We start from the raw sequence: 10,970 nt of genomic DNA, 5'->3' as shown, positions 1-10,970 counted from the left end.
GTATCAGTCCATCCTGTCCCATTTCTGTATTTATGACCACAGCCATAAATAAAGAGGTGAGGCATGCAATAGTGGGTAAACCAGTTGGCCATCTGACTCACTGAGAATTTCTTTTAAACTTCATGAAGTTCATATCTGAATGTGGATCTGCTCACCGGTCCCCAGAACCTCCTTTGAAAGTTCTGCCCCCATGCCTCCAGGAGGGTTTGCTGCTGCTGCCCTGCACAGACTGACAGAGATCATCCTGTGCTGATGTTTTCATCTGTTTGTGTGTTTTGTGTCCAGCACCTCCATGTAGTGAACCCCGGAGCCGCAGGTGGCAGCACACCCCTTTTTGCCTTTGGCACTCCCCACCACTGGAGTGCAGACCCAAGAGCTGTTCCAGAACTGAATTGGACCCTGATGCTGAAAGGGCTTTCCCACTCCTGAACTTGTCATGCCAGGGACTGAAACTGTGGCATTCTGCATACAAAGCAGATGTTGATTGATTGATTGATTGATTGATTGCATTTATATCCCGCCTTTTTCCCTCTTGCAAGAAACCCAAGGCGGCTTACATGATCCTTCTCCTCTCCATTTTATCCTCACAACAACAACCCTGTGAGGTAGGTTGGGCTGAGAGTCTGTGACTGGCTCAAAGTCACCCAGTGAGCTTCTATGGCCAAGTGGGGACTAGAACCCAGATCTCCCAGCTTGCCATCCAACACTCTCACCACTACACCACACTGGCTCTCTATGTTATAATGTTCTACCCATTGAGTAATGGAGGTTCCTTCTTTTCAAAGAAAAGAAATCCAACCAGGCCATTCAGAGTGCTTTGCGGTTTTATTTTCTCCGATTTATACATTTGAGATTTGGGACAGCAAAGGTGTGCTTCAAAGAACAGATACAGGGGAGAGAGCATACTGCACACAGATGGGTAAAGGGAGCAGGTGCAAGGATTGGTACATGGCGTCATCCGGCACATCATGAACCCAGCCATCGATTGCAGTGCTGATGCTTGTTTGGGTGTCGTCAGGTTGCAGACTCCCTGCATGCACTCAGTGCTTCCCGTGGGTTTCTTTAGCATGCACACTGCTTAGGGAAGCAGCAGCCCTGGCCGCCACAGCAGGAAGAGCCGCAACAGCTTGAACTGCAGCAGGGAGAGCAGCAGCATGGGCTGCAGCTGCAACAGGGGCTGCAGCAGCGACAGGGGCTGCAGCCACAACAGGGGCTACAGCAGCATGGAGAGCAGCAACACCGGGGACAGCACAACATCGTTGCAACGGGGAGGGAAGCGGGAGCTGCAAGAAATCAAGAGAAATGCTGTCAACCAACCACAGCACCAGACATGAGAACAGCCGTGTCTGTCTGCAAATTCATGGCATTAGGGAGACTTCCACGGGGATGACTTTCACGTAGAGATGTCCCTCAATGGAAAATCCGGAGCTCTGGGGGCTCGCTGGACTTCTGTGGCAACCCTGTCTCGGCTGGAGTTGTCAGCTGAGCTGCGTGTTTCCCCCAGTTCCGGGGACTGTTTACATTTGGCAGTCATTTGTGCAACTAGCGATTTGCATGAATCACAACCACAAGTTGCACAAGTTTGCAGCCTTTGCTTAAAATCATGGCCACAAATTTCAGGCACAATTTGCGTGATTTACACACATTGCGCCTGTGTTTCGCACAATTTGCAGAATTGCATGAATGGTGCAGATTTGCACAAATGTGATTTGTGCAAACTTATAACAAAAACAACAAAAATGTTCTAGCTGACCCAACTCAGCCCAAGTTGGTCCAGTTAGAGGAAGACAGAACGAAGGCTGGGGCGCCAAACCAATGACATTGGCTTAGATACACAATAAAAAGTAATAATTACCATAAGGGAATACATGTAATGTAAAAGGGGCCCGCCATGGTTATCCTTGGGTTCCAGCCACCTTGAGATTCTAATGATGGACTATGGTGGACTACAACTCCCAGGTTTCCTGGCCATTGGCCATGTTGGCTAGGGCTGATGAGAGTTGATGTCAAAAACTTCTGCAGGACAACAGCTTGGGGAAGGCTGCATTAGACCAACTTAGTTCTTCAGCAAGTATATGTGAAATGTAAAAGTGACCCAGACCTCCTGCGAATATCCTAGCTTCTCTGTTCATGAACAGAGAAATGTTGTGCAAAACAAGAGCTGTGGGTACAGCTCCTCAAGACTTCAGCTGCATCCAATACAAATGCAAATCAGGGCTGACCCTTTCATCCACTCCCAGGATCCCATCTTCTAACAAACATTAGAACATAGCTTACCTTGTTCAGCAGTAAGAATTGGTGTGGATGTTGGATCCAGTGGGTGAGTGAAGGACTCTACGGTGGTGGACCTTTTTATACAGCTCTCTGCATTCTTTCCCCATGAATAAGGCACAGCCCACGAATGATGAAGTCTTCCTTAATCTTCAGCATTGGCCTACATCACATCATCATCCAGTGTGTGATTCCTGACTCTGTTCACTCACATCCTTCATTGTTAAAAAGTATATGATTAAAGCTACTTTCAGGTCTTAATACTGTAATTCTCACCCTTGATGAATAGGGTACATACAGGATTGTCCTAGAGAAATAGTTATGTTTATGGATAGACATCATCTAATATATACCATCCTGATTCCCACCAGACTCAGTGCACCTGATATTATTTGTTCCCAGGGGTCATTTCCCCCACATAATGAATGCAGTTGATACTAAACACATGTGAAATGTATGTTTGAGTAAAAAAGATTGAGGCCTTCTGGTGTCTTAAAGGAAGATGAACAATTGAAGTGTCATCTGTTTGATTTAGTTTGTGGCTTAGACTAAACTCAAGGTTCAAGTACTGTTACATTGTGGAAGATAGGCTCTATTTCATGACTCTAGGTGCGTTTGTCATGCTGTGTTTGGGGCTGCCTTTGATTACCTCCAGTATCGGAATAAATATGCCTCTGTATACCAGTTGCTGGGGAACATGGGCAGTGGGAGGGGGTGCTATTGTACTCATGTCATCCTTGTGGGCTGCCCAGAGGAAGGTGGTTTCCCACTGTGGTCAGAATGCTGGGCTAGACAGGCCTTAGGTCGGATCTAGGATGGGACTTCTCAGGTTATGACCGTCTAGAACAGCCTTCCCCAACATGGTAACTATGAGAAGTTGTGAATTCACCTCATCATCCCTGACTTTGGCCATGCTGGCTAGGGATGTATAATAACACACTTGTGTTTGGGGGGTGAAAAATCTCAATTGATTTTTCTGGTTCAGCCATGGTGGATTTCATTCCGTTCCCACCTGCTGGTGTCAACTCAATCATTAGCCAGTCAATCCAATACTTGGATTCCTTTTAATCTTTCCTTTTTGGTAATGGTGGCAATTTGTGCAAATTGAATTGGAGGGGGAGGTTAAAATTTGTGCAAATTGAATTGTGTCATTTTTTAATTAGCAACCTTGCACAAGTGCACATAATCTCAAGTCCACCTGTCCTCTATGTACCCCCAGAGAGGCACATTCCTCTCTTCTAAATGTCCTTCTCAGTTTCATCCTCTCCACAAAGTACTTCATGCAGCCCCACAGAACCATATTCCAGGCTTCTCAAAGAACTTGTCAATGTCATCCTCCATTTAGGCACTTCCAGAGTGAAGCGGGGGAGCGGGGGGGGGGGAGAGAGAGAAACAACAAGCAGACAAGTGGATTTCTGATTATGCACACTTGTGCAAGATCATATATAGTGCATGTTATAAATATATAAAATTGTGACCCCATTTGTGCCAATTTAAAGACCCCACCCTCATTTGCACAAATCACAGACATGAAAATAAATGTGCAAAACATTTCCAGAATTGGGGGGAGGGATTCACCAGGGTCTGCCACCTCTTCCTGGAACGGAAACACTGCAGAATCCTATCAGGCTTAAACAGAATGGAATTTCCAGTATGGCATATCCCTAATGCAGGCAAGTGGAAATTCTAGTCCAAAACATCTAGATGATATCACTTTTATAGAGGGCTTGTTGAATGCAGAAGTAACTCCACAACCCAGATCCCATGCTGAGATGGATTGCAGAAAGTAATTTCCCTCAATAGGGAGAAATGTGTTCGGTTTGCATTTTAATGAGGACCTACATAATTCTCACTTCCCAACAGGGATGTACGAAAGTCACTTACCTGTTCGCGGATTATGTTGATGGTGGGGGGGGAAGGTGATCCGTTCCTCCCCCCCGGAATCCTCCACGGCCGGCTGTGCTCCGCGGCAGCTCCACGGAGTAGCTGGTCAGGCCCAGCCCAGGCCAGAGCTGTCTGCAGCCGGATTTCCGGCCGCGGAGGGCTCTGGGGAAGAAAAAAAAAAAGTGTATGCAAATGGCTACAGCCACGTACACAAATGGCTACGGCCGCCGCCATTTGCGTTCCTTATTTTTGGCCGTCTGAATCTACGTAAATATTTACGTAGACTATGACTGCGAAAATAAAGGGGAACGCAAATAGCGTAGCAGGCACTATTTGTGTCCCTTTTTGATTCACTGTTTTAGCCTACGTAAATATTTACGTAGATTAAGACGGCCAAACATAAGGAACTCAAATGGCGGTGGCCGCATACGCGGTTTGTTTGTTTTTTTCCCCCAGCCATGATAGGCTACATAAATCTTTACGTAGCCTATCACATCTTGTTAAAAAAACAAACAAACACAAGACTGCAAATGGCGGCAGCGGCAGCCAGTCGGAAGACCAGCCGCCGCAGCCGCCGCTGCCGCCGCCCGGAAGATCCACCCCAGGTAAGTCTCATCCCGGGGGGGATCCGCGGGGGGGGTGGCAGGCCGTTCCGCCACAGATATTGGCGGGCCGAATGCACTGGCATTCAGCCTCACCGAGATCCGTGGCAGAATTGTCTGCCATCCCTACTTCCCAAACCAATGTGCAAACTGCAAAACCTCCAGTCTCTGCATATCTTCCAATTTTCTGATGCAATTCTCCAATTAAAACACGCGTGCACAAATGTGTATATTAGAGGAGAGTGTGCACCACTTGCATATGTACGTAGGTGAAAATAATGTTAGGGGAAATTGCTAATGTATACTTTAGGTAGAATTGTGTACAAAAATACATGTATGGGGAGAAATGCTCATGAAAATATATATGAAGATTTCCGCAGGCTGTTTTCTGTGTGTGTGTGTGTGTGTTTTCCCAATTTGTTTTAAATCTCAAGCTGATGTGGAAATGGGACAGAACAATCTTAAGATTTGGGGTATATGAGAAATTTGTTTCAGTTCATTTTTGATCAGGATTGAGTTTGCACTTTCTGGACTGAACACAGACTTGGAAGCAATCTGCTGTTGAATTCCATATATTTCCAAGCTTTCAATGTGATGCACAAACCCCCAAAACTGTGTTTGAAAGCATGAAAAAAATGTGCATGACACTTTTTTTTTAAAGGAAAAGTAAAGTGCACAAACACATTTTAATCAATGGGAGAAGTACATTTCAAACACATGAACAATTGTTGTGTACATTTTGAAAAATATGCATGGGAAAAGAATGGTTTTTGCCAATAAGGAAAGAGTGTCTTTCCACCCCAGAGCAGGGTGGGGGAGGTGTCTGGCGTGGCAACAGAAATGCCATTAACAAACAAAAACGTATCTGATGAATATCACCCACAAAGATAAAACCAACATCAACACCTTAAAAATGCTTCTCCACAAATTTATATACACAATTACCTAGGAGTAAGCCCACTCAAATGCAATGGGGCCTGTTTCTGAGTAGACAGGTATAGGATTGCTCTGTTCAACCATCGCTATCAATTCAGGAAGTCAGAGAAATCCATGATTGATTCAAAGAAGCTGGTATTTCGAGGAATCTGACTGCAGATTCCACAGTGGACCAGCCTTTTCTGACTTGCACGGATTCAGTGGAGGTGTGGAGCAGTTCATTTCTTTTTTAACTTTCTCGAATTCTACATATATGTAGTCACACAAAAATACAAGAAAAAATACAACCCCAAATTCACTTCCCCACATAGGCTAACTCATTAAAATGTGCACTGGGGAGGGGGGATTTGTGCATTTCTACAATTGTGCATTTTCAGAAGTGCAAATTTGCACAAGTGCACACTTTCCAATGTGAATGCAAGTTCAAGAAATGGAGAAAAATGTGATCCTACCAGCCAGCAGATGATGGAATGAGAGATGCCTGACAATCTGTGAAACACAGACGGAATGGAATTAACAAAATCTACACATCACAACTATCATATTATTATTATCATCATCATCATCAACTAATATATGCTAGATGTTATGATATTTAGTAGTAGTACTAAATGCACGTCAGTGACTATGGGTTCAAGACTTAAAAGAATAAAATCCTTGGATACTAGATCACAGTGAGAAACTGTGTAATTATTTCTCATGCAATCCTATAAATGCCCCTTTGGTCCGCAGTGAGAATTACAGCATTATTCACTGAACATAGCTTTAATCACATGCTTTCAAAGAGGAAAGAAGTCAACAAAGTCAAGGATCACGCAGCACATGGTGGTGGAGAGGAAGCCAACACTGCACATTAATGAAGACCTCGCCATTCTTGGGTGGTGCCTCATTGCTCATGGAAGGATGCACAGAGGTATATAAAAAGGTCCACCATCATGGAGTTCTTCACTCACTCACTGGATCCAACATCCAAACCAATTCCTACCACTGAACAAGGTAAGTGGGATTCCAGTGCTACTTAACACTTGGGGGGTGGACTCGATGGCCTTGTAGGCCCCTTCCAACCCTACTATTCTATGATTCTATGAAGATGGAGAAAACATCGGAGAGCATAGTGTGGGTTGATGGAAATGTTTCTTAATGTTTCTTAAAGTTTCTTCAGTGTTTCTTAATACTTGAAGATGGAGAAAACATCGGAGAGCATAGTGTGGGTTGATGGAAATGTTTCTTAATGTTTCTTAAAGTTTCTTCAGTGTTTCTTAATACTTGAAGATGGAGAAAACATCGGAGAGCATAGTGTGGGTTGATGGAAATGTTTCTTAATGTTTCTTAAAGTTTCTTCAGTGTTTCTTAATACTTGAAGATGGAGAAAACATCGGAGAGCATAGTGGGCTGATGGAAAAGTTTCTCATGAGACAGGGCAAATTCTCATCCAAACTTTACATCTCTTCTCCACCCATGCATTTAAATACAGCTTCTGCCATAGCTTCCATGCATGGGCAATGAAGCTATGGTCTTCCCTTCCCATGATGATACTTATAGCCTTAAAGGTTTCATCAGTTAATGAGCCCTCCCTTGATTCAATTACAGAGATCTGTGAAGGTCCAAAGTGTTTCTCTTGATGCAGAACATTTTATCTTACCTTCTTATGCAAAGCAGGACCAAGTACTGTTTTATGATGGCCTTCATTGGATTATCTAAGGCTGCTCTCTAGCTGATTTGGACTAGCCCCCCAGTATTGGCCATGCTGCCCAGGGCTCATGGGAGTTGAAGTCCCAAACACCTGGAGGGTAGCTGATCCAACCTGAAGTGTTATGACCCCTAAAGGACACCAAACATATTACAAGTAACTAGTGGATATACCCAGTCCATATATCATACCAACACAGTCATCAGAATCAGGATGGGAGATGGATCTCTTTGAGTCTTATGCTTGATGACAAATCTACGTCCCCTGCCGCGTCATCAGCTGGGCTTCATAGCTAAGACGAAACCTACATTGGTTCCACTGACACAGAACATTTATGTGCATTGTATGCCTCGGGAATGTATCATGGTTGGCTCCCAACACATCTTTTGATTTCTTCCAGCTCCACCTTCCCTCCCCGTTGAAAAGATGGCGTGCTGTTCCCAGTGTGGCTGCTCTCCCTGCTGCTGCTCCCCCTGCTGTGGGGGCCAATCCTGCTGCTCTCCCTGCTGCGGGGGCCAATCCTGCTGCTCTCCGTGCTGCGGGGGCCAGTCCTGCAGCTCTCTGTGCTGCGGGGGCCAGTCCTGCAGCTCTCTCTGCTGCGGAGGCAAATCTTGCTGCTCCCCCTGCTGCGGGGGCCAGTCCTGCTGTTCCCCCTGCTGTTGCTCCCCCTGCTGCGGCTCCTCGTGCTGTTATCCTAAACAGTGTAAGTGCTAAAGGAATCCGAGGGGAAGTTTCGATGCAGCCACCATCAGCACCGGCTTTGCGGCCTGCCCACTGACTCTTCATACTCACCTCGCCAAGCCAAAGGCCTGAAGCTTCCCACCCGGCTCCTGTCACGGGCAGATCCTTCTCAATTTCTCTTCCTTCCCTCTTCATTGCATACCGTTCTCCCAGGAGGGAGGCCCGGTATATGTTTCCACAGCGGTGCTCTCATATCATCTGGGTGAATGGGATGTGCTCTCTCCTGTTCTTTGAAGAACTCCTCTGTCAATGCAGAATGCTACTGCAAGCACTGGAAATAATAAAATTGCAAAGATAATAGTTTTGCTGGATTTATTTTCCTAAAAACGTATGCACTGTTAGAGGATGTGTGCGCTTGTGTGCCAAAACACAGAAAAGATTAGCACCTGCTTTACATGCAGAACATATAAGTCACAATCGCAGCATCCCTGGCTGAAGTATCTCAGGTAGAGAGGAGCAAAATTTCCCCTGATGGTGTTATTCTGAGAAAATGTCTGAGATCTTTTTTTGGTTCTTGTTGTTATCACCTAACCCCTAGAAAAAGAAGGCCACTTTGCATGTACGTGTGTGTGTGTGTGTGTGTGTGTGTGTGTGTTGGGAATGTATGACAATTTCATTTCATTTCACAAATCATCACAGCTTGCCCATGTGTAAACGTGAACAAAAATGCGAATGGGAGAGCATTTTTCGGAAAAAGTTCACACACTTCCGAACTTGTGATCATTTTTGAAAAATGAAAATTTCCTTAAACATTCATATTTTCATGTCAGTTGGGGGAAATGGTGCACTTCTGAGAGAGGTACACAGAAATGCACACTTTCCCTGTTTCAACCGGGGAGGGGGGCAGATTGCAATCAAAAACAAGAGTGAGGAATCTGAGCTTCAGATTGGAGTGCAGAGAGTCTTAACAAGCCCCACCACCCCTGGTTTTCCCATGCCTAGTGTGTATCAGAGAAACAGAGTCTTCATTTCCCCCATTCAATGCCTGAAAAAACAAGGTTGAGTCCATGGTACTGTGGATAATGCAGAATAGTGTCCAGCCAGCCAACATACCCCTGCCCTTTGCAGCAGCAGGAGCATACAAAAACCACAACCACAACAGAGAACCAACACTCCTCAGGAAAATAGAAAGAAGGTAGGATATTTACACACACACACACACACACACACACCAAGAAATTGCTGGAGAATTTCATTCCTCTTGGGGAAATGGAGTGAAATAGTGTCCCTTTCCCATTTCTCTGCCAACAAACAGGGTGGAGAATTTTGAGAGGGCATTTCTGCACAGCTCCAATCTCAGGTAGGAAGTAGTGAATTCCTAGGAGGGATCTATGACTTCTGTGAAATCCATTCCATCTTCATTTTGTTCCATGCAGCAAGGAGGGAGGGGCTGCTGGCAGGGGGCTGCCGAGCAGCGTGTGAGGCGGGCTGGGATGAGTTCATCCATCCCTAGCAGCAATATGACCTTGGACAAGTTTAAAGGGAAGAAGAAAAAGATTAAATAACAGAGTAAAGGAGAATGGTTCAACACTTCAGATGTTAAATTTGGCAGTAAAGCTAGACAAATAAATCTGCTTTGTTGGTGATGTTGCAATTCCTGTTGGCGGCATCCAGCTGGTTGAAGAAAAGATTCAGGATGACTATGGAAGGCCCCAAGACACCACATGTGAAATGAAGGCACCATACAACCTAGGCAGAATAGGGTTAACCACCTAACTTTACATTTGAGAATGCAGTTAAAGGATAAAATGACAAGATACACCAAAAGTCTGATTCTGGGAAAGTGGCTAAATGCTTTCAAATGCACCATCACCTCCAGGAGAGGTTTTTTCTGAGACAGCCAGTAGCTCAGTGCCTCAAACACACGAAGTCCAGCTACAGTTCATAGGTGATGAGATCTCAAGTGCCAGACCTGCAGTTAGCACTGTAAACCTCAAATCATGTGTAAACCTCAAAGCATGGTGGTCAAAAGGCTCTGACAATTCCTGAGGAGAAGAGGTCATACTGTTTTCATTGTTCAAGACCAAGAAAGAGAAGAAATAATTTCCCAGTGAATAATTTCCTTTGCGCTGCTGACGTAATATGTTTATCAGATCACCCCTACAACCTGGACTCAGGAGATGAGCATCATGATCACAAGACACTACGTGCAACAGCATTGTCACATGATGCTGTGGCAGATCATCTTGTCCATCATATTCCATAGAAGGTACTGGTGTGTACATGACTCTGTCCTTTCCCAGATTTTCATTCAGTTCAAATGACTTCATCAATGCAGTGAGAAGTAAGACAAGAAAATAGATGATCCATGGCAAAGAGGTGTAGCAGAAATGGATGGGACAGTATCAGCAGGAAAGATGGATGGTATGGCATCAGCAGCTATCGGTTCATACACATGGCTCTTCAGGCTCCATTGAGTGAGTCACTTGCCCCCACAGCATCATTCAGTTGTAAATATTTCTCTGCCTTTAGTTTTGATTAATACATCACCAGTCTATTAAGCCAAGGTAGCATTAATTACACACAATGTCTAAATGCTTCTTCAATAAAAGATATGGACTGAGTTCAGTATCATGATGTGGAAGACGGCAAAACATAATGAAGTTAATCCTTCATTAGGAGTCAGCCATTTTTCAGAACTGCCTCATTTCCTCAGTATAGGGAGAATCATGTGGTATAAAAGGCCCGTGGTCCAGCAGCTCTCCACTCATTGATTGGAACTTGGTAGTTCTTACGAATTTGCTCTCCTGAATAGGGATGGCAGAGGATTCGGCCTTATTGGAGTCCGTGTCGGAACGAAAGACTCACCTCCGCCACCTGGGGGAATCCGCACGGGGCCGGATCCT

At 45.0% G+C, this 10,970-nt stretch overlaps 1 long non-coding RNA gene across 1 annotated transcript; it reads right to left on the bottom strand.

The window, feature by feature from the left end:
- Positions 1–808: 808 nt before the first annotated feature.
- On the bottom strand, positions 809–8,394 carry LOC146334587 (uncharacterized). Its single transcript, XR_014786239.1, has 5 exons — positions 8,176–8,394; positions 6,146–6,182; positions 4,156–4,317; positions 2,278–2,486; positions 809–1,283 (listed from the first exon to the last, which is right to left on the bottom strand). It is a non-coding gene; the product is annotated as an uncharacterized LOC146334587 (long non-coding RNA).
- Between the last annotated feature and the right edge of the window lie 2,576 nt (positions 8,395–10,970).

Source organism: Heloderma suspectum, chromosome 17 (genome assembly GCF_057233095.1).
Source record: "Heloderma suspectum isolate Gila_16-S chromosome 17, 16-S_ref, whole genome shotgun sequence".
In the NCBI taxonomy this organism is placed as follows: Eukaryota; Metazoa; Chordata; class Lepidosauria; order Squamata; family Helodermatidae; genus Heloderma; species Heloderma suspectum.
This window is presented reverse-complemented; position numbering and strand designations above follow the sequence as displayed.